General features: G+C 43.7%; 1 pseudogene; it reads left to right on the forward strand.

The window, feature by feature from the left end:
- The first annotated feature begins 1,713 nt into the window (after positions 1 to 1,713).
- The window catches only part of LOC123743814 (proline-rich protein 5-like), a 64,462-nt pseudogene continuing 42,126 nt past the window's right edge, over positions 1,714 to 24,049 (forward strand).

Genomic DNA, 24,049 nt, shown 5'->3' on the forward strand with positions numbered 1-24,049 from the left:
ACAAGTTTAGATAGCTGGCTAGACTAACTACCAATCTAAACATGGTTAACTAACGTGGATAAATGAGTGACTATCAGTGGCTGACATAACAAGAGAGAAACTGTTGATGCACAACCAAATGTAGAAATTGCACCCTGTGTATTCTGCTATTCTAACTGTCAACAGGAAGTTGAGAGCCGACTGAGTTTTAAAAACAATTCAATCCACTCTGGTCAGGTTATGTATGTGTCTTATGCCTGGAGCCGGCTCTGGCTGGATCATAAGGGTGAAACATAAAATAAAGTACTTGGCATGAAGAGGCAAAGTGTGGTTAAATATTCCTACCTTCCCCAACACACTGCATGCTGGTGTTCCATGCACAAGGCCAGGAGTTTAGCTCTAGTCAGGAAAAGCTCCTGTCCCTAATGATGAAATGCTATATAAACCAGTATAAACCAGTAAAATAGTAATTGTGTACTTTTAGAATGAACCTTTCTGGACTGTATAGTATTGTTTTCTCCATGGTTGAATGATGGTGTGTTTAGACACATGCCATTCTCTAGGCCTTAATGTTAGTTCCATGACCCTAAACAAACATTCTCTCACCACAGCATCAGGCATTTATGACTCTGGCTACTCAACAAGCTACACATTAAACCAGAGAGAGAACTTTCTCATGCTCTAGTTCCCCAGGTACCTTACTGTTATTCTTTTATGGCCCCAGCATTGTAAAGGCAGATATTCCTGACCTTGGGAGTTGGACTTTGCCATGTGACATTCTCAAAACACTTGGTACTATAGAAGTGAAACAGAACAGCAGGTTGCTGATCATCATCGTAGTATCTCAGATATCTTCCAGAAGGATGATGGAACATCAAAGGTTGGTTGATTCTCTGATATGGTTTCTTCTTCTTAGATGTTTATTTTGGGAGATCTTCCAATAACTCTTCATGCAGCCTCTTCACAAACTTCAAGAAACAGTGGTACTGAAATGTATGTCCAATATGTAGGTTATGTGAAGATCCTCAGTGGTGAGCTTTGACAAATCCATTAATGTTGAATTAGGTGGGGATTGGATCGTGGATCTGAAAACTTGCTGATCACCAGCATTTTGCCAAGAGAGTGCACAGCTGAATCACAGCTTTCTCTTTTATGAGCACTTAGTATAATGTACAGGGTTGTGTTTATAGCTTTATGAGGATCATTAGGCTGAATGCTTTGGTTTTAAATGAATGAAACATTATACATTGTTGTTAGGAGGCCGGTAGTCTACTAACTCATCTTGGCACTGGCACTCCTCCAGGACTCACAGCGTGGGACAGTCACTCATTTAGCAGTTTCTCCACGCACTCTCAGCACAGACAGACCGGTGGATATACTACGGTGCGCGCACACAAACATTCTGGTCTACACACATTCCACACACACACACTTGCAGACGCTCGTGTCACGCGGACTCGACTAGATACAGTAGCAGCTGGCGCTGCTAACTCAAGTCAACAAGAGGAAACATCCACGAGTCGTGACATCCCCGGAGTCGGCTCCGTTTACACATCCGTACTCCACTCGCATACTCAGACAGACACGGACACTGTCGGGACAGCTTCAGTTTTAGTGGCTACCTTTGCCATCTTTCTACAAACCAAGAAGAATTGAAACAAAGATTTTGCTAGTATTTTTCAGTGCGTGTTGGAGCGCCTATATATTATCTCTGTGGCGTGTTGGAGCGCCTATATATCTCTGTGGCGTGTTGGAGCGCACCACCAGAGGAAGACAGCGACCATACACGGTGGGTACCTTTATAAACGTCCGCTGTGTAGCTTATGAACTTGATTTGCCTGACGTTAGTGGTGGCTGTCAACTCCGTCGTAGCCATGATATAAAGTTGTCGGATGATACCGTGCTTTGTTATAAATATTTAGAATATATGCCGAAATGGAGATGTAACACCAGAGCAGTAGCATAGGCTGTCCAGACTGTCTCCGGGATTGTTTTTAGGAGTGCGTCCTCAGCTTTCCGGAGAGGTGAGACGTTGGCGGGTTCAGGGACGCGGGCAACCCCGTATGTCCATAGACCTTGTCCTTTGTATCTTTTAGAGGGGACATATTGATAGACTGTTTTGTTGTTGTTGTTGACAATCTAAACGTGTTGGATGACAGAAACTAATGGAGTAGGGAGACAGTTGAACTCTGGGACTGTATGGTGAAGGTCAGGTTTGGCAAGGTAACGGTTCAAGGGTGATGGAGTTCTCATTTTTTCTACTTCAACTAGATTTGATTAAAACAAACTTTAATGGATAAAAAAATGTAAAGAAGTAAAAGTAAAAAAATTTCAAATAAAATAGAGGGATTGGGTAGAGGATATGAACCTGGTTTAAGGGGAAGGGTTGTGTAGAGGATATGAACCTGGTTTAAGGGGAATGGTTGGGTAGAGGACATGAACCTGGTTTAAGGGGAAGGGTTGTGTAGAGGACATGAACCTGGTTTAAGGGGAAGGGTTGTGTAGAGGATATGAACCTGGTTTAAGGGGAATGGTTGGGTAGAGGACATGAACCTGGTTTAAGGGGAATGGTTGTGTAGAGGACATGAACCTGGTTTAAGGGGAAGGGTTGTGTAGAGGATATGAACCTGGTTTAAGGGGAATGGTTGGGTAGAGGACATGAACCTGGTTTAAGGGGAATGGTTGTGTAGAGGACATGAACCTGGTTTAAGGGGAAGGGTTGTGTAGAGGATATGAACCTGGTTTAAGGAGAATGGTTGTGTAGAGGATATGAACCTGGTTTAAGGGGAAGGGTTGTGTAGAGGATATGAACCTGGTTTAAGGAGAATGGTTGGGTAGAGGATATGAACCTGGTTTAGGTTTAAGGGGAAGGGTTGTGTAGAGGATATGAACCTGGTTTAAGGGGAAGGGTTGTGTAGAGGATATGAACCTGGTTTAGGTTTAAGGGGAAGGGTTGGGTAGAGGATATGAACCTGGTTTAGGTTTAAGGGGAAGGGTTGTGTAGAGGATACCAACTACCAACCCGGTTTATGGTAAGGGTCCTTGGGAAAGAGGTCAATAAATTGATTAAAAATAGAAAGTAGGGGATGGAAACTGATTCTTCAGGATACTGGAAGGGGAGTGGTGGTTTGTGATTTTTGAGTGGTGGGATGAATGTTTGTGGTTATTGTTGATTTTGTTTGGGAGACAGTCAAGAGGGACAGTACCTTTTATATAGGGGAAACGGGTAGATCTCCGGTCCAGATTGATCAATACTCGACTGAATAACACTACTGTCCTGTACTGTACTGCATTGTACTGTACACTACTGTGTTCTACTGTGCCGTACTGTACTGTGATGTTCAAACTTGTGAAACAGCCTAGACGTCTATGATTCGTTCAGATTTTGATCTGATCCGCACAGAACAAATTTGTACTTGTTTGGGGCGGAGCTCATTAGAATAATATCCAGCATGCTTTGCAAGGGTTTTTGTTTTTACATTTTACATTTTGGTCATTCAGCAGACGCTCTTATCCAGAGGAACTTGCTGCATGTGATAAGTATTTTGTTGCGATCTACAATTGATTCCTCTTTCCTATTAAAACCTGTCTAAGGCAGGGGGGTGGGGGTTCTACTAAGCTATATGGTTTTGTTTTAAGAAGGTCATACCAAGGATCATTTAGCTGTTTGATTTTGAATTATAAAAAGTATAAAGTATATGAAGTATAAAAAACACAAGAAAAAAAATGATTGGATAATTTTTGGGGGACCTTACTGCTATTAGCCTATTCGAATGCATTGAATAACAGATTCACTACCTGGAACAACAGATATAATCAAAAATAAGTTTGTTCTGAAGTGTCTGAGCGATATATGAAAGATCAGGATTTTTAATATATTTTTTACATGTATTTAACACCTTATTTTTTGCACTAAACAGTCTCCATACCTCCATTCATTTTTTCACCTGGTACCATGGGACTTTCAGACATGTCTTGTGATGCCTGTAATATAATGCTTACTTATTATAATAGAGAATGTATAGCAGTTGAAATTTGGCCATGGAATCAATGACCGAAAAATACATATTTTTAAATGCACCTGATTTCATGTCCAGAAAATAGGTATTTTCAATGTCCGGAAAATACATATTTTCATCTTTCATTCATCACCTAAAATGTACCTGGTGTCAACGTCTGGAAAATAGTTGTAAAATATGTATTTTCAACGGCCTTTTGCTTATTGGGATATGGTTGTCCTCTTTAATGTGAGTTTGGTAGGTTTATAGAAGTTAGCATCCTTCCTCCTGACCTGATTTATGTTGATTTATGCATTGCCTGTCCCCCTAGTGCTGCAGTGGCACACTGTAACCAGAAGGTGGAGACAAAGTTCAGGAACTCTGATGGAATTAGAATTGTCACTTTTTCTTCTACTATTTCAAACATACTGTTTTACCTGCAGGCTGCAAGCTTGGTTGGAAATAACACAGTTCAATACTTAGAAACACTGCACACTCCTTTTCAACTGGTACCTTCTGCCTGAAATTACCAATACCAGTATACAGCACTAACACTAAGAATTTGTTCTTAACTGACTTGCCCAGTTAAATAAAGGTAAAATAAATCCGTACCACTAGCTCATTATTATTCTATTGGGTGCTGTTGGTGGTAATGGTCAGGACTGAGTGTTGAGTGCTGCCCTAGGTGCCAGTCAGTGGGACTGGGATGAGTGAGTTAGTGTTGGGTTTCCTCCTGCATCATCTTGGATCAGGGTTCGTTTTCACTTGGGGAACTTCCTGGTATCTGTTTACACAGTGGTGATGGCAGGGAGCCCACTCATGTTACTGCTAGAGACCAGATGGAGGGGGGGTATAGAGCGAGATGAGAGAGGGAAAGAAGTCAAGAGGCAGAGAATCCTAGAGCAGGGCCAGAGATGAGAGGGAGCAGCCGCAGCCCAGACAACATCTCCATACCAAGGTTTGTTCCTAGTTCCTGGCACCAGAGAGGATGGATGGAGACCTGTGGAATTGCAGACTAGAGCAGCAGACTTTAAGCAGGGCTGTGAAGGCTGTAAAGCTGCTATGTGCCTGTCGGCTGTTCTGTCAGCTGTGACTGTGTGATGTGGTGTCCAGGACTAGAGCCTGGGACCGCGGCCAAGCCTGACTTCTGACTGGCCATTGGCCCAGAGTGGCAGGTGGAGCAGGGGCTGTAGCCAGACAGGTGACAGGTGACAGGAGAGAGGCCAGGAACATCAGAACACTCCCTGGAGCAGGGTTGAGTCATAGCCGAGTCATCGTAGTGACTGGGGCAATGCAATCATATTTAATTAAGTTCTACATAAATTATTTACTATACATTGCCTGTATTTTTAGCCCAGAACATTGTGAACAAATGAACAGCATATGTAGTTGGGCCCCTCCCTAGAGTTACACTAGAGATACCGTCTTCTGTTTTAGACTCTGTTGAAACATTCTCTCACTTATTCTGATGGTTCAGTTCATTGGGTATGATTACTGTCTGAAATATGAATGGTTGAGAATATAGAAACATCAAGCACGTGTGATGTTTTGAGGTTTGAGTCGGGCACATCCTCGGCTACCTTCTGAAGCACACTCGTTCATTAGGACCCGTCGTTTGTTTTATGCGGAAGATCTCAGCACCTCTAGGGAGTTTCATGGAAGAGGATCAAGTGTCTCACTACAGTGTGTGTGGTGACTACACCCCTATTCATTTAATTATAATTTTTGATTGGGTAGGAGTGCTGAGCTGACACCTCTCTGGCATCCGTCAGAAGGTACCCAGGATGCACCCTGTCCCCCCTCTCTCTGTCTGCCTTGGAATATATTGATGTCTCTGGTTTGATGTCCAAACATTTTGGTTAGCCCCGCATTCCAGGTTCTCTACGACCTCCACGGTGATGAGAAACAGGCGGATGGTCAACTAGAAGACTGTATTTAAGTCTATTATGTAAAACGCCTGATGCCTCTGAAAGGAAGTGTAGCTAATATTGTAGTGTCAGACACTAGCTTTGAGTCTCTGAGAATGTAAAGTCCAAATCTCTAAGTAAACCGCTACTTAAACATGTTTCCGTGTGCCATCTGCCGTGGTAGAATGGCCCCTTTATTTCAATGAACTTGTTGACCTCAGTTCTTTGATCTAGTCGACGGAGTCACACGCTACTCTGGTCTCACAGTGGGGTATCAATCATTCTGCATCATAGCCTTTTGAACCCAGTTCAGTCTGTGTGGGGGGCTGTGTTGGGGGACTGGGCACAGCAACCCAAAACACACACAGTCACGGAACACAGATTACAACTGAGGAGAAACAAAGAGGAGAGGAGGAGAGCGTCGCACGCTAACCAACTGTTGGATCTCTGAGAGCGTCGCACGCTAACCAACTGTTGGATATCTGAGAGCGTCGCACGCTAACCAACTGTTGGATATCTGAGAGCGTCGCACACTAACCAACTGTTGGATATCTGAGAGCGTCGCACACTAACCAACTGTTGGATCTCTGAGAGCGTCGCACGCTAACCAACTGTTGGATATCTGAGAGCGTCGCACGCTAACCAACTGTTGGATCTCTGAGAGCGTCGCACGCTAACCAACTGTTGGATCTCTGAGAGCGTCGCACGCTAACCAACTGTTGGATCTCTGAGAGCGTCGCACGCTAACCAACTGTTGGATCTCTGAGAGCGTCGCACGCTAACCAACTGTTGGATCTCTGAGAGCGTCGCACGCCAACCAACTGTTGGATCTCTGAGAGCGTCGCACGCTAACCAACTGTTGGATCTCTGAGAGCGTCGCACGCTAACCAACTGTTGGATCTCTGAGAGCGTCGCACGCTAACCAACTGTTGGATCTCTGAGAGCGTCGCACGCTAACCAACTGTTGGATCTCTGAGAGCGTCGCACGCTAACCAACTGTTGGATCTCTGAGAGCGTCGCACGCTAACCAACTGTTGGATCTCTGAGAGCGTCGCACGCTAACCAACTGTTGGATCTCTGAGAGCGTCGCACGCTAACCAACTGTTGGATCTCTGAGAGCGTCGCACGCTAACCAACTGTTGGATATCTGAGAGCGTCGCACGCTAACCAACTGTTGGATCTCTGAGAGCGTCGCACGCTAACCAACTGTTGGATCTCTGAGAGCATCGCACGCTAACCAACTGTTGGATCTCTGAGAGCGTCGCACGCTAACCAACTGTTGGATCTCTGAGAGTGTCGCACGCTAACCAACTGTTGGATCTCTGAGAGCGTCGCACGCTAACCAACTGTTGGATCTCTGAGAGCGTCGCACGCTAACCAACTGTTGGATCTCTGAGAGCGTCGCACGCTAACCAACTGTTGGATCTCTGAGAGCGTCGCACGCTAACCAACTGTTGGATCTCTGAGAGCGTCGCACGCTAACCAACTGTTGGTTCTCTGTGCAACAGGGGAAGAGGCCTTGGTACATGTATGCCCCCTGTGGGTTATTGTGTTATGAAGTCATAATGTATATACAAGTCTGAAGTGTATGAATTGGAGTTGAGATGAGGCGACTATGGAAAGGCAATAATAGTAAAGGTTTAATACAATGCGTGAAAAAGCAGAATAATTTTGGATTGCAATAAGAGTTGATGTAATGAAATGCATTGCAGACTGAGATGGAACCATAGAGATGGAAAGACGTCTCACCTTCGTGTCTGTGCCATTATGGCATCTGACAGCATGGGCCATCTCCATTTTAAAGTTGTACATTTTCTTCTTCTTTTGTGTTTGAAAAAAGTGAAAAGCTAATATTGGTGATTTACCGCCACCTGCAGTGCTGGATCCTGAACCAAATCCTGGGTGTCATTCATTTATTTTGGCCACTAGATGGTGGTGATACAGCTTCAGCCATTTGTAAACCATAACACCCAATTTGAAGAAGATGACAATGCTCCGATAATTGGCTGATCGCTCCCAACCCATAGGAATCCCTATGGATCCCTAAGCCCTCAGTGGCAATGTCCATGCTAAAACAGGTTATATCCAAGTTGAGTCCTTTAACTATCCCTATGGATAGAGCATGTTCTGAACTGTGATGTGTGTTTTCTTGTTGTTTGTGAAAGATGCTGCCTGGACACCGGTCCCTAGGTCAAGTTCAGTCTCTGACCCCCACCCCTCACCTTTGACCCCTCACCTCGGATGGAAGAACGCACCCATTCCTTTAGGAGGTGAGAGACCACAGGTCACTGCCCCTCTCTCCGTGCACACACAGACACACACACACACACACACAATTTAGATACACAATTGTTCCAGTAGGGGAGGGGTGGGGTCAGTGTCCTAACTACGTATGAGGACACTGAGGTCCAGATCTCTGGAATCTCTTCTAATGAGATTTTTAGTTATTATAAAAAGATATATTTTGTTCATAATAAAGAAAATGAATTACAGGTCAACATGTAAATATTGCTCCCAGCTCAGAATGCTTATATTGTTGATCGGACTGAGTTGTAATCTCGCCTGCCTCTTTGAGAACGAGCGGAATCATAAACAGTGCTTTGTTCGTTATGTTCTCCTGCCTCCTCCTGATTGGTTCCCCAGAGTCAAACGGCTGACTCCGCCCTCCACAGGCCGACGGATTGAGACGTGAAATGAACTACGGAAGCTTCCAGTCGGCTCTACTACGCAACTACAGAGGTTTCTGACAGTGTGTCTGCGAGATGCCAGACAAAAGGCCATTTTAAAACTGTGACTCCTTCCGTGTCTACAGACACCCACCCAAACAAAAACCCACTCATGAGTGCACAATTTGTACATAGTCACTAATAGATATGTCAGTCAGTCAGGTGGCTAGCTGCCGGCAGAGACTTCTAGTGTAGTAATGTTGAAGGGCTCTGGTTAGTATTACTGAGCCAGCAAGAAGGATGAAGAAGCTAACGTTAAACAGAGCAGAAAAAGACTTGCTTTACAGAGAGTAGGCTACTGAGACAGATAGTGATGTGGTGCTCAGTGGTGAGGCTGCACGGCATGCAGGAGGAAGCAGAGGAGACAGAGAGGAAGCAAACAGATAGATAGGGGGGTTAGGTCTGTGGTTACCAAACTTGGGGTCGGGGCCCCATGTAGGCTCCCCTGAGAAAATCTGTACGAATTTCGTCAAACAAGTTAGGAACTTAAAAAAAAATACATGTTTCAATATGAATATCTCATGGCCTATCTCCCCAATAAGGCCTACATTAAAATGATATCAACATGGCCTATCTCCCCAATAAGGCCTACATTAAAATGATATCAACATGGCCTATCTCCCCAATAAGGCCTACATTAAAATGATATCAACATGGCCTATCTCCCCAATAAGGCCTACATTAAAATGATATCAACATGGCCTATCTCCCCAATAAGGCCTACATTAAAATGATATCAACATGGCCTATCTCCCCAATAAGGCCTACATTAAAATGATATCAACATGGCCTATCTCCCCAATAAGGCCTACATTAAAATGATATCAACATGGCCTATCTCCCCAATAAGGCCTACATTAAAATGATATCAACATGGCCTATCTCCCCAATAAGGCCTACATTAAAATGATATCAACATGCAAACAGTACAGTTCTAAAAAATGTCCTAAGTTTCATTTTGTCTCTGATGTTACGTGTCAGTATTTCCCTCCTTTCAGGGGTGTAGTATTACAACTGTAAAGCAGCCCACCGCACCTCTCTGATTCAGAGGGGTTGGGTTAAATGCAGAAGACTTTATAAATAATCCTGGGGGACGACGACAATTCCACCGTTTGTTACCTCGTATCCCAGCGATAATGCCTTGCATTACGATCGGGAAGAAAACACTTCAATTTGCGTAACTTGCCATTGCCTTAACCATTTTCTCAACTTACCCCATGGCCATTGGCTCAATTTACCCCAAGGCAAACATATTGATAATATTAGCCCACACAGCTATAATGATGTACTTTCATGTTAGGTTTTGGTCCTCATATTAAAGCTTATAGAGACCCCAACTGATGTACAGAACAACCTTAAAATGATCTACTTTGGTTTAGATTATGAACCCTCGAACACAATGCGTTAATTGGACTTTATGAAAACAGTTTTTTGGACCTAACTTGCTTACCACTTTTTCCATGTGGTTTCTTCCTTCAGACTCAATGAAATGATGACCTCCTTCCTAAATATTTGGTCAAATAATCCATTTTGTGTCTGGATTCCTAGAAACAAGGGTGGCTCAATGTACCCCTTTTTTGCTCAACTTACACCATTCTCCCCTATGTGTTTCTATCATCAAGAGAGATCTGATACAGATTCGACTAACATCCACTTCAACTCTTAACTCAACACATGTGTCCTCCAGATCCTCTCACAGGGAGCAGGGAACACTTTGAAGTTTCTCCCCCAGTGGCTGTTTCTATTCAGTTTATTAGGGATTCTGGACCCCCCATAGGTTCATAGAGTGGCCTCTGTCCTCCTCCGTCCTTCTCCCCCAGTGGCTGTTTCTATTCAGTTTATTAGGGATTCTGGACCCCCCATAGGTTCATAGAGTGGCCTCTGTCCTCCTTTAGAATCTAACACACGTGGGCTATTTAAATGTGGTTGTTGTTAGATATATTAACAATGTCATTTATAAATGATTAAAAACAGTTAGAATTCATTGGTTTAATAGTATAGTACACCACCCCAGTTGTCCTTCTCCTACCGATCTCCTGTACAAACCTTCTCCTACCGATCTCCCGTACAAACCTTCTCCTACCGAACTCCCGTACAAACCTTCTCCTACCGATCTCCCGTACAAACTTTCTCCTACCTATCTCCCATACAAACCTTCTCCTACCGAACTCCCGTACAAACCTTCTCCTACCGATCTCCCCTACAAACCTTCTCCTACCTATCTCCCATACAAACTTTCTCCTACCTTTCTCCCGGATAAACCTTCTCCTACCTCCCTCCCGTACAAACCTTCTCCTACCTCCCTCCCGTACAAACCTTCTCCTACCTATCTCCCGTACAAACCTTCTCCTACCTATCTCCCGTACAAACTTTCTCCTACCTATCTCCCGTACAAACCTTCTCCTACCTATCTCCCGTACAAACTTTCTCCTACAAACCTTCTCCTACCTATCTCCCATACAAACCTTCTCCTACCTAGGGCTGTGGCGGTCACAAAATTTCGCCAGCCGGTGATTGTCAAGCAAATAACAGTCTCACGGTAATTGATCGTTAATTAACATAAACACATTTAGCATCTGCTGGTTTCCACACACAGCCTACAAGCCACTGATGCAGACCTTTGGAACATTTACATTTAAAAAGTCTAATAAATCCATGTAATATAGCCTACACCTTCACAATAAATCATTATTTATTTTAGACAGGTCTAAAGAAGCATGATATGAAGAAAATGTATTTCAGAAGAACAGAATAGCATACTCTTGTTGTCCTTATGTTAGGTCCTGATCTGGCTAAGCCAAATGGCTTTGGGCTACACTAGTTCATTTAGCAGACAAGATTTGCTGCGCACGTCCTTATCCAATTCCGAGGTGCAAATTGATGATATTGGAAGAACTGTCCACATTTAGTTTTCGTCAGCCAACGAGATGAGTAGGCCTAACGAACAGCAAAAGCACTAGCCTGTGTCAATCTAATATCCCCCATAGTACTAAAGTCGACCTGTTCTATTCTGTGTGAGAAATCAATATTCCAAACATAGTCTGGGACAGTTGTGGGATGCAATAGATCCCACATTAATACAACCACTAGCATCACAACCACTAGCATCCCAAATTAATACAACCACTAGCATCCCAAAATTAATACAACCACTAGCATCACAAATTAATATAACCACTAGCATCCCAACCACTAGCATCCCAAATTAATACAACCACTAGCATCCCAAATTAATACAACCACTAGCATCCTAAATTAATACAACCACTAGCATCACAACCACTAGCATCCCAAATTAATACAACCACTAGCATCACAACCACTAGCATCCCAAATTAATACAACCACTAGCATCACAAATTAATACAACCACTAGCATCCCAAATTAATATAACCACTAGCATCCCAAATTAATATAACCACTAGCATCCCAAATTAATACAACCACTAGCATCCCAAATTAATATAACCACTAGCATCACAACCACTAGCATCCCAAATTAATACAACCACTAGCATCCCAAATTAATACAACCACTAGCATCCCAAATTAATATAACCACTAGCATCCCAAATTAATACAACCACTAGCATCACAACCACTAGCATCCCAAATGAATACAACCACTAGCATCCCAAATTAATATAACCACTAGCATCACAACCACTAGCATCACAACCACTAGCATCACAAATTAATACAACCACTAGCATCACAAACACTAGCATCCCAAATTAATATAACCACTAGCATCCCAAATTAATATAACCACTAACATCACAACCACTAGCATCACAACCACTAGCATCACAAATTAATACAACCACTAGCATCCCAAATTAATATAACCACTAGCATCACAACCACTAGCATCCCAAATTAATATAACCACTAGCATCACAACCACTAGCATCCCAAATTAATACAACCACTAGCATCCCAAATTAATATAACCACTAGCATCCCAAATTAATATAACCACTAGCATCCCAAATTAATATAACCACTAGCATCACAACCACTAGCATCCCAAATTAATATAACCACTAGCATCACAACCACTAGCATCCCAAATTAATACAACCACTAGCATCCCAAATTAATACAACCACTAGCATCCCAAATTAATATAACCACTAGCATCACAACCACTAGCATCCCAAATTAATACAACCACTAGCATCCCAAATTAATACAACCACTAGCATCACAAATTAATATAACCACTAGCATCCCAAATTAATATAACCACTAGCATCCCAAATTAATACAACCACTAGCATCCCACATTAATACAACCACTAGCATCACAACCACTAGCATCCCAAATTAATATAACCACTAGCATCCCAAATTAATACAACCACTAGCATCCCAAATTAGTATAACCACTAGCATCACAACCACTAGCATCCCAAATTAATATAACCACTAGCATCACAACTACTAGCATCCCAAATTAATATAACCACTAGCATCCCAAATTAATACAACCACTAGCATCCCAAATTAATACAACCACTAGCATCCCAAATTAATATAACCACTAGCATCCCAAATTAATATAACCACCAGCATCCCAAATTAATACAACCACTAGCATCACAACCACTAGCATCGCAAATTAATATAACCACTAGCATCACAACCACTAGCATCCCAAATTAATATAACCACTAGCATCACAACCACTAGCATCACAACCACTAGCATCCCAAATTAATATAACCACTAGCATCACAACCACTAGCATCACAACCACTAGCATCCCAAATTAATACAACCACTAGCATCACAACTACTAGCATCCCAAATTAATATAACCACTAGCATCACAACCACTAGCATCCCAAATTAATATAACTACTAGCATCACAACCACTAGCATCACAACCACTAGCATCCCAAATTAATATAACCACTAGCATCCCAAATTAATATAACCACTAGCATCCCAAATTAATATAACCACTAGAATCACAACAACTAGCATCCCAAATTAATACAACCACTAGCATCACAACCACTAGCATCCCAAATTAATACAACCACTAGCATCCCAAATTAATACAACCACTAGCATCCCAAATTAATATAACCACTAGCATCCCAAATTAATACAACCACTAGCATCCCAAATTAATATAACCACTAGCATCCCAACCACTAGCATCCCAAATTTATATAACCACTAGCATCCCAAATTAATACAACCACTAGCATCCCAAATTAATATAACCACTAGCATCACAACCACTAGCATCCCACATTAATACAACCACTAGCATCCCAAATTAATACAACCACTAGCATCCCAAATTAATATAACCACTAGCATCACAACCACTAGCATCACAACCACTAGCATCCCAAATTAATACAACCACTAGCATCACAACCACTAGCATCCCAAATTAATACAACCACTAGCATCACAACCACTAGCATCCCAAATTAATATAACCACTAGCATCCCAAATTAATATAACCACTAGCATCACAACCACTAGCATCACAACCACTAGCATCCCAAATTAATACAACTACTAGCATCCCAAATTAATACAACCACTAGCATCACAACCACTAGCATCCCAAATTAATATAACCACTAGCATCCCAAATTAATACAACTACTAGCATCCCAAATTAATACAACCACTAGCATCACAACCACTAGCATCCCAAATTAATACAACCACTAGCATCACAACCACTAGCATCCCAAATTAATATAACCACTAGCATCCCAAATTAATACAACTACTAGCATCCCAAATTAATACAACCACTAGCATCACAACCACTAGCATCCCAAATTAATACAACCACTAGCATCACAACCACTAGCATCCCAAATTAATACAACCACTAGCATCACAACCACTAGCATCCCAAATTAATACAACCACTAGCATCCCAAATTAATACAACCACTAGCATCCCAAATTAATATAACCACTAGCATCACAACCACTAGCATCCCAAATTAATACAACCACTAGCATCCCAAATTAATATAACCACTAGCATCCCAAATTAATACAACCACTAGCATCCCAACCACTAGCATCCCAAATTAATATAACCACTAGCATCCCAAATTAATACAACCACTAGCATCACAACCACTAGCATCACAAATTAATATAACCACTAGCATCACAACCACTAGCATCCCAAATTAATATAACCACTGGCATCACAACCACTAGCATCCCAAATTAATACAACCACTAGCATCACAACCACTAGCATCCCAAATTAATACAACCACTAGCATCCCAAATTAATATGACCACTAGCATCCCAACCACTAGCATCCCAAATTAATATAACCACTAGCATCCCAAATTAATACAACCACTAGCATCACAACCACTAGCATCCCAAATTAATACAACCACTAGCATCCCAAATTAATATAACCACTAGCATCCCAAATTAATATAACCACTAGCATCCCAAATTAATACAACCACTAGCATCCCAAATTAATACAACCACTAGCATCCCAAATTAATATAACCACTAGCATCCCAACCACCAGCATCCCAAATTTATATAACCACTAGCATCCCAAATTAATACAACCACTAGCATCCCAAATTAATATAACCACTAGCATCCCAACCACTAGCATCCCAAATTAATATAACCACTAGCATCCCAAATTAATACAACCGCTAGCATCCCAAATTAATATAACCACTAGCATCCCAAATTAATATAACCACTAGCATCCCAACCACTAGCATCCCAAATTAATATAACCACTAGCATCCCAACCACTAGCATCCCAAATTAATATAACCACTAGCATCCCAAATTAATACAACCACTAGCATCACAAATTAATATAACCACTAGCATCCCAAATTAATACAACCACTAGCATCCCAAATTAATATAACCACTAGCATCACAACCACTAGCATCCCAAATTAATACAACCACTAGCATCACAACCACTAGCATCACAAAAATGTATTTTTTGCAATGTGGCTGACGGACCAGATCAGAATGTTTAGCTGAAGATATTGGGCTAACATCTGTTGGGCTAACATCTGTTGGGCTAACATCTGTTGGGCTAACTGGGCTAACATCTGTTGGACTAACATCTGTTGGGCTAACATCTGTTGGGCTAACATCTGTTGGGCTAACATCTGTTGGACTAACATCTGTTGGGCTAATCTGTTGGGCTAACATCTGTTGGGCTAACATCTGTTGGGCTAACGTTTAGGCTATTTCTTCACATTATAAGTGCAGCAACACACACACGGCAGTAGGCTGTAAGCGTGTATGTTCCATTACTGCAAATGCAATTATGAATGTAATGCTTTTATTATAAAGGTGCATTTTTATGGTGAAAATCTTCCCAAACATGAAACTCACGCTCTGCTTATGTATGTCAGTTAGGCTCTACACCCGCTTCATTTTAACAAGTTATTTGGCCACTTTAGTTGTGATATAAACCTTATTAAACATATAGGCCTATGGGCTAGGCTACATGAGGTGTGATACTAACCTTATTAAACATATAGGCCTATGGGCTAGGCTACATGAGGTGTGATACTAACCTTATTAAAACATATAGGCCTATGGGCTAGGCTACACGAGGTGTGAGACTGATTCAAAAAAGTCGCAAAAAAAGGCATTGTTTATCAATTAATAATATATATATATCATTCACATGTGATATGCTAATATTGTCACCCATCAGACTATAATTGATTTCATCTTGTCTTTACGTATATTAAATAATATATGTGGGACATTTGTTTTGATTTAGAATGGACCATTATAATCACCTGTCTGGAAACAGGAGCAGCGGGAAAATACATCTAATTTATGCACTTAAATAGCGAATGGAGGATGCTTTTCCTATGGTTCATTTTCATTCCAGGTAGGCTATACTCCAGGTACTGTTCTATTCTGACCCAGGTACTGTTCTATTCTGACCCAGGTACGGATCTATTCTGGCCCAGGTACTGTTCTATTCTGGCCCAGGTACTGTTCTATTCTGGCCCAGGTACTGTTCTATTCTGGCCCAGATACTGTTCTATTCTGGCCCAGGTACTGTTCTATTCTGGCCCAGGAACGGATCTATTCTGGCCCAGGTACTGTTCTATTCTGACCCAGGTACTGTTCTATTCTGACCCAGGTACTGTTCTATTCTGACCCAGGTACGGATCTATTCTGACCCAGGTATGGATCTATTCTGGCCCAGGTACTGTTCTATTCTGACCCAGGTACGGATCTATTCTGGCCCAGGTACTGTTCTATTCTGGCCCAGGTACGGATCTATTCTGGCCCAGGTACGGATCTATTCTGGCCCAGGTACTGTTCTATTCTGACCCAGGTACGGATCTATTCTGGCCCAGGTACTGTTCTATTCTGGCCCAGGTACGGTTCTATTCTGGCCCAGGTACGGATCTATTCTGGCCCAGGTACTGTTCTATTCTGACCCAGGTACTGTTCTATTCTGACCCAGGTACTGTTCTATTCTGACCCAGGTACGGATCTATTCTGGCCCAGGTACTGTTCTATTCTGGCCCAGGTACGGTTCTATTCTGGCCCAGGAACGGATCTATTCTGGCCCAGGTACTGTTCTATTCTGACCCAGGTACTGTTCTATTCTGACCCAGGTACTGTTCTATTCTGACCCAGGTACTGTTCTATTCTGGCCCAGGTACTGTTCTATTCTGGCCCAGGTACTGTTCTATTCTGACCCAGGTACTGATCTATTCTGGCCCAGGTACTGTTCTATTCTGACCCAGGTACGGATCTATTCTGACCCAGGTACTGTTCTATTCTGGCCCAGGTACTGTTCTATTCTGGCCCAGGTACTGTTCTATTCTGGCCCAGATACTGTTCTATTCTGGCCCAGGTACTGTTCTATTCTGGCCCAGGAACGGATCTATTCTGGCCCAGGTACTGTTCTATTCTGACCCAGGTACGGATCTATTCTGACCCAGGTACTGTTCTATTCTGGCCCAGGTACTGTTCTATTCTGACCCAGGTACTGTTCTATTCTGACCCAGGTACAGATCTATTCTGGCCCAGGTACTGTTCTATTCTGGCCCAGGTACTGTTCTATTCTGACCCAGGTACTGTTCTATTCTGACCCAGGTACTGTTCTATTCTGACCCAGGTACTGTTCTATTCTGGCCCAGGTACTGTTCTATTCTGTACACTACCTCAAGACTCTCTGTTATCCCGCAGCTCTCAATCTCTCTCTCTGTCTCTCTCTCTCTCTCTCTCTCAGAATAATTTCTCTCTCTCTCTCTCTCTCTCTCAGAATAATTTTTCTCTGTTTCTCTGTGTCTCTCAAGTCAATTCAAGAGGCTTTATTGGCATGGGAAACGTGTTTACATTGCCAAAGGAAGTGAAATGGATAAAAATGAACAGTAAACATTACACTCACAAGTTTCAAAGGAATAAATACATTTCAATGTGCAAAAGGGAAAATAAATCAACATAAATATGGGTTGTATTTACAATGGTGTTTGTTCTTCACTGGTTGACCTTTTCTTGTGGAAACAGGTCACAAATCTTGCTGCTGTGATGTCACACTGTGGTATTTCACCCAATAGTTATGGGAGTTTATCAAAATTGGATTTGTTTTGTAATTCTTTGTGGATCTGTGTAATCTGAGGGAAATATGTGTCTCTAATATGGTCATACATTTGGCAGGAGGTTAGGAAGTGCAGCTCAGTTTCCACCTCATTTTGTGGGCAGTGTGCACATAGCCTGTCTTCTCTTGAGAGCCAGGTCTGCCTACGGCGGCCTTTCTCATTAGCAAGGCTATGCTCACTGAGTCTGTACATAGTCAAAGCTTTTCTTAATTTTGGGTCAGTCACAGTGGTCAGGTATTCTGCCAAGTAGCATTCCAGCTTGCTCTGTTTTTTGGTAAATTCTTTCCAATGTGCCAAGTAATTATATTTTTGTTTTCTCAGGATTTAGTTGGGTCTTCTGTCTCTCTCTTTATCTCTCTATCTCTCTCTGTATCTCTCTCGCTCCCTATCTCTTTCTCCCTCCCTCTCTCTGGGGGAAGTTTCCGGGACAAATAAGAGCTTCATAAATGTCAGATGGTAATGTTTGAAGGCTGAAGGGCCTGTAACTATGTCAGGTGTGTCCCTGTATAGCTGGTGTGTAGACAGCAGTGAGTTTTTACCCAGCCCCACTAAATCACATTACAGAGAATGTGTTGAGTCAGGGATATGTTGTCTGCTGCTCAGCTGCCTTTATATTAAACATAACAACTGAGGTGGTTGTGTTTACTCTCGCTCTCTCTCTCTGTGTGTGTGTGTGTGTGTGTGTGTGTGTGTGTGTGTGTGTGTGTGTGTGTGTGTGTGTGTGTGTGTGTGTGTGTGTGTGTGTGTGTGTGTGTGTGTGGTTAAAGAGTTGAAGGAGATGTGCCATAGAGAAACAGACATTCTTAACAAGGTTAATGTGTGATGTTGGTCTACAGTACGGACAGCGCTCCTATTCAACACAAATACATGGATTAGTAAGATAAATGATGTGTAATCGCCGTCAGAGTCCAAGACGTAAACACAAGTCTCCCTGATTACATTTCAAATGGGACCACATTCCAGGGGCTCGTCCAGGACAGCGGGAGGGACGGAAGCGTCATGGAGGCTGTGTGTGTGTGTGTGTGTGTGTGTGTGTGTGTGTGTGTGTGTGTGTGTGTGTGTGTGTGTGTGTGTGTGTGTGTGTGTGTGTGTGTGTGTGTGTGTGTGTGTGTGTGTTGTGTTGGAGGCTGAGGTTGGTAATGGTAATGATCTCCTCAGAGCAGACATACAGACGGTGGGAAACTCAGCAATGTTGGACCATTTCCGACTGAAACTCGGCAAGACTTTCCTAATCCGAGGAGAACAGAGCTACAGCCCTGGCGACACCGGCCCAGCTGGGTTGCATCTCTTGTGTACAAAACAGGAGATAATATTTAGACTTTTTTCGAAATTTTTTACATTTACATTTTAGTCATTTAGCAGACGCTCTTATCCAGAGCGACTTACAAATTGGTGCATTCACCTATAATATCCAGTGGAACAACCACTTTACAATAGTGCATCTAAATCTTTTAAGGGGGGGGTTAGAAGGATTACCTTATCCTATCCCAGGTATTCCTTGAAGAGGTGGGGTTTCAGGTGTCTCCGGAAGGTGGTGATTGACTCCGCTGTCCTGGCGTCGTGAGGGGAGCTTGTTCCACCATTGGGGTGCCAGAGCAGCGAACAGTTTTGACTGGGCTGAGCGGGAACTGTGCTTCCTCAGAGATAGGGAGGCGAGCAGGCCAGAGGTGGATGAACGGAGTGCCCTTGTTTGGGTGTAGGGCCTGATCAGAGCCTGAAGGTACGGAGGTGCCGTTCCCCTCACAGCTCCGTAGGCAAGCACCATGGTCTTGTAGCGGATGCGAGCTTCGACTGGAAGCCAGTGGAGAGAGCGGAGGAGCGGGGTGACGTGAGAGAACTTGGGAAGGTTGAACACCAGACGGGCTGCGGCGTTCTGGATGAGTTGTAGGGGTTTAATGGCACAGGCAGGGAGCCCAGCCAACAGCGAGTTGCAGTAATCCAGACGGGAGATGACAAGTGCCTGGATTAGGACCTGCGCCGCTTCCTGTGTGAGGCAGGGTCGTACTCTGCGAATGTTGTAGAGCATGAACCTACAGGATCGGGTCACCGCCTTGATGTTGGTGGAGAACGACAGGGTGTTGTCCAGGGTCACGCCAAGGCTCTTAGCACTCTGGGAGGAGGACACAAGGGAGTTGTCAACCGTGATGGCGAGATCATGGAACGGGCAGTCCTTCCCCGGGAGGAAGAGCAGCTCCGTCTTGCCGAGGTTCAGCTTGAGGTGGTGATCCGTCATCCACACTGATATGTCTGCCAGACATGCAGAGATGCGATTCGCCACCTGGTTGTCAGAAGGGGGAAAGGAGAAGATTAATTGTGTGTCATCTGCATAGCAATGATATGAGAGACCATGTGAGGATATGACAGAGCCAAGTGACTTGGTGTATAGCGAGAATAGGAGTGGGCCAAGAACAGAGCCCTGGGGGACACCAGTGGTGAGAGCACGTGGTGCGGAGACAGATTCTCGCCACGCCACCTGGTAGGAGCGACCTGTCAGGTAGGACGCAATCCAAGCGTGGGCGGTGCCAGAGATGCCCAGCTGAAGGCATCTCTTCGACAGGAGCTAGCAGGCCACTTGAGGTTTTGTTAATAGTGTACCCACATGCTACAGGTTTCACAGATGCGGGGTCAGTTATATAGAAGAGAAATAGCCTTGTAGTGTTGTCATAAACAGTGCAGGGTGAGAAGCAGCTGTAGCAACATTTTAACCTCTATCTGTACTTCCATGTAAGAACACTCATTTTCATTTCCTGTTTGAGAACATCTCCTGTTGGTGAGCGGGACCCTGGTGAGGAGGAGATGAGGGCCAATGGAAAACGCCCTGAGCACCCTCAAAGAGCTCCCAGCATGCTTAGCATCTAGCCTGAATGCAGGCAAACACACAGACACACAGACACACACACACTGCTACTAGTGTTTCCCTGTGGGACAGACCTGGCATCACTGTCAACTTCTATCGTACATTTAGTTCTATATTGCATAGGCCAACTGCTTTTGAATACATTTAACTGTTGTTTTTGGATGGGGTGAGATGGGATTTTGATATTGCCCTAGTTTTTTTTACCTTGCATAGTGGCACAGAACATTGAGTAGAGTACAATTTACAATATTGACCTCTCTGAATATCTTCGTCTTTGTACAATCCCCTGAAACAGTATGTTGTCTATAGACCCTGAAACGTTCTACAGTATGTTGTCTATAGACCCTGAAACGTTCTACAGTATGTTGTCTATAGACCCTGAAACGTTCTACAGTATGTTGTCTATAGACCCTGAAACGTTCTACAGTATGTTGTCTATAGACCCTGAAACGTTCTACAGTATGTTGTCTATAGACCCTGAAACGTTCTACAGTATGTTGTCTATAGACCCTGAAACGTTCTACAGTATGTTGTCTATAGACCCTGAAACGTTCTACAGTATGTTGTCTATAGACCCTGAAACGTTCTACAGTATGTTGTCTATAGACCCCGAAACGTTCTACAGTATGTTGTCTATAGACCCCTGAAACGTTCTACAGTATGTTGTCTATAGACCCTGAAACGTTCTACAGTATGTTGTCTATAGACCCTGAAACATTCTACAGTATGTCTATCTATCTCTCTCCCTCTCTATCTATATCATTCTCTCTTTAAGCTGCAGTGTGGGTTTTAATAGAGGAGAGTAGTGAAATATGCTGCTGTGTAGTTAAGGTAATGTATTGAGCTTGTGGCACAAACAAAACAAGACACACACACACACACATACACACACATACACACACACTCTTCTCCTGAACACAGAGGGAGAGTAAATATGTTTGTCACCTTTAAAACGTTCCCCCTTCGTCAGGCTGGGCTGAATAGATCCTTTGTATATCATTAGCTGGTACTCACTGGCCCTCACAGGGCTTAGTTTGGCTGGTGCAGTCTGGAGGAGAGAGGAGAGGAGGAGGGGAGAGGAGGAAGGGAGAGGGGAGGAGGAAGTAGAGGAGGAGGAGGGGAGGAGGGGAGAGAGGAGAGGAGGAGGGGAGAGGGGAGGAGGAAGTAGAGGAGGAGGAGGGGAGGAGGAGAGAGGAGGAGGAAGTAGAGGAAGAGGGGAGAGGGGAGGAGGAGGGGAGGGGAGGAGGAAGTAGAGGAGGAGGGGAGAGAGGAGGAGAGGGGAGGAGGAGGGAGGGGAGGGAGGAGAGGAGGAGGGGAGAGGGGAGGAGGAGGAGGAGGAAGTAGAGGAGGAGGGGAGGGAGGAGTGTGAAACTTAACCCCGTCCTGTCTGGATGGCTGTAGTTTGTCTTCACCTCTGTCCTACATCAATGCTGCATCATGGAGTGGGGATACTATGTACCAATCTATTTAGTGGAGTAAGTACTGTTTATAGTGATTATGTGTTCTAGTTGTTCCTGTTACATTTACACAGTCATGTGGTCTGTTGATTGATGAGTTTATGACTGTAGGCTTTTGAGTGACTTTAAATCTCCGTGACACCAGTTCATTCTCAGTATGAGTATCAACCTGTTAGTCAGCCACTCAGTAGTTGGTCAGTAGTGTACAGTCATCCCACTCTGGGCTGAGAAGTCTTGCTTCTCCATTTGTGGTTGTAGTCATTGTTCCTGCCTGTCGGGGTGTGAAAGCACTCGGTCCCTCTTCCCTGACCAGACCAACTCCAGTGTGGGGGCTATGATTTGGTTCTGTCCGCTCTTATGAGACTGACATAGATACACACACAGTCTTACGTAGTTAACCTTGTGGTGACATATAGTTCAGTACCATTCAAAATCCTATTTTCCTTACCCTAACCTAAAACCTAACCTTAACCCTAAACCTAACCCTAGCTCCTAACCCTGGCTGCTAACCTAACCCTAAAACTAAACCTAGCTCCTAACCCTAGACCTAATTCTAACCTTAACCCTAAACCCTCTAGAAATAGCATTTGATCTTGTGGGGACCAACAAAATGTCTCCAGTTGGTCCAATTTTTGTTTGTTTAGTATTCTTATGAGGACTTCTGGTCCCCCCAAGTATAGTTAAACACGTCCACACACACACACACACACACACACACACACACACACACACACACACACACACACACACACACACACGGTTTCGTGACTATCTGTTCCACACCAGAGAGTAGCAGAGAGTAGCAGAGAGTACCAGAGAGTAGCAGAGAGTAGCAGAGAGTACCAGAGAGTACCAGAGAGTACCAGAGAGTAGCAGAGAGTAGCAGAGAGTACCAGAGTAGCAGAGACACCAGCAGTGGAGGAGATGCTGGTAAAATAAGTTAGTCCTTGACATTCACCTGAACTGACGGGGGATAACGGGGCTATGAGCTCTCTAACACAGAGGAACAGGGCAGTGAGAGGAGGAGACCTCTCTAACACAGAGGAAAAGGGCTTTGAGAGGAGGAGACCTCTCTAACACAGAGGAACAGGGCAGTGAGAGGAGGAGACCTCTCTAACACAGAGGAACAGGGCAGTGAGATGAGGAGACCTCTCTAACACAGAGGAACAGGGCAGTGAGAGGAGGAGACCTCTCTAACACAGAGGAACAGGGCAGTGAGAGGAGGAGACCTCTCTAACACAGAGGAACAGGGCAGTGAGAGGAGGAGACCTCTCTAACACAGAGGAACAGGGCAGTGAGAGGAGGAGACCTCTCTAACACAGAGGAACAGGGCAGTGAGATGAGGACCTCTCTAACACAGAGGAACAGGGCAGTGAGAGGAGGAGACCTCTCTAACACAGAGGAACAGGGCAGTGAGAGGAGGAGACCTCTCTAACACAGAGGAACAGGGCAGTGAGAGGAGGAGACCTCTCTAACACAGAGGAAC

This window comes from Salmo salar, chromosome ssa07, assembly GCF_905237065.1.
Source record: "Salmo salar chromosome ssa07, Ssal_v3.1, whole genome shotgun sequence".
Lineage (NCBI taxonomy): Eukaryota > Metazoa > Chordata > Actinopteri > Salmoniformes > Salmonidae > Salmo > Salmo salar.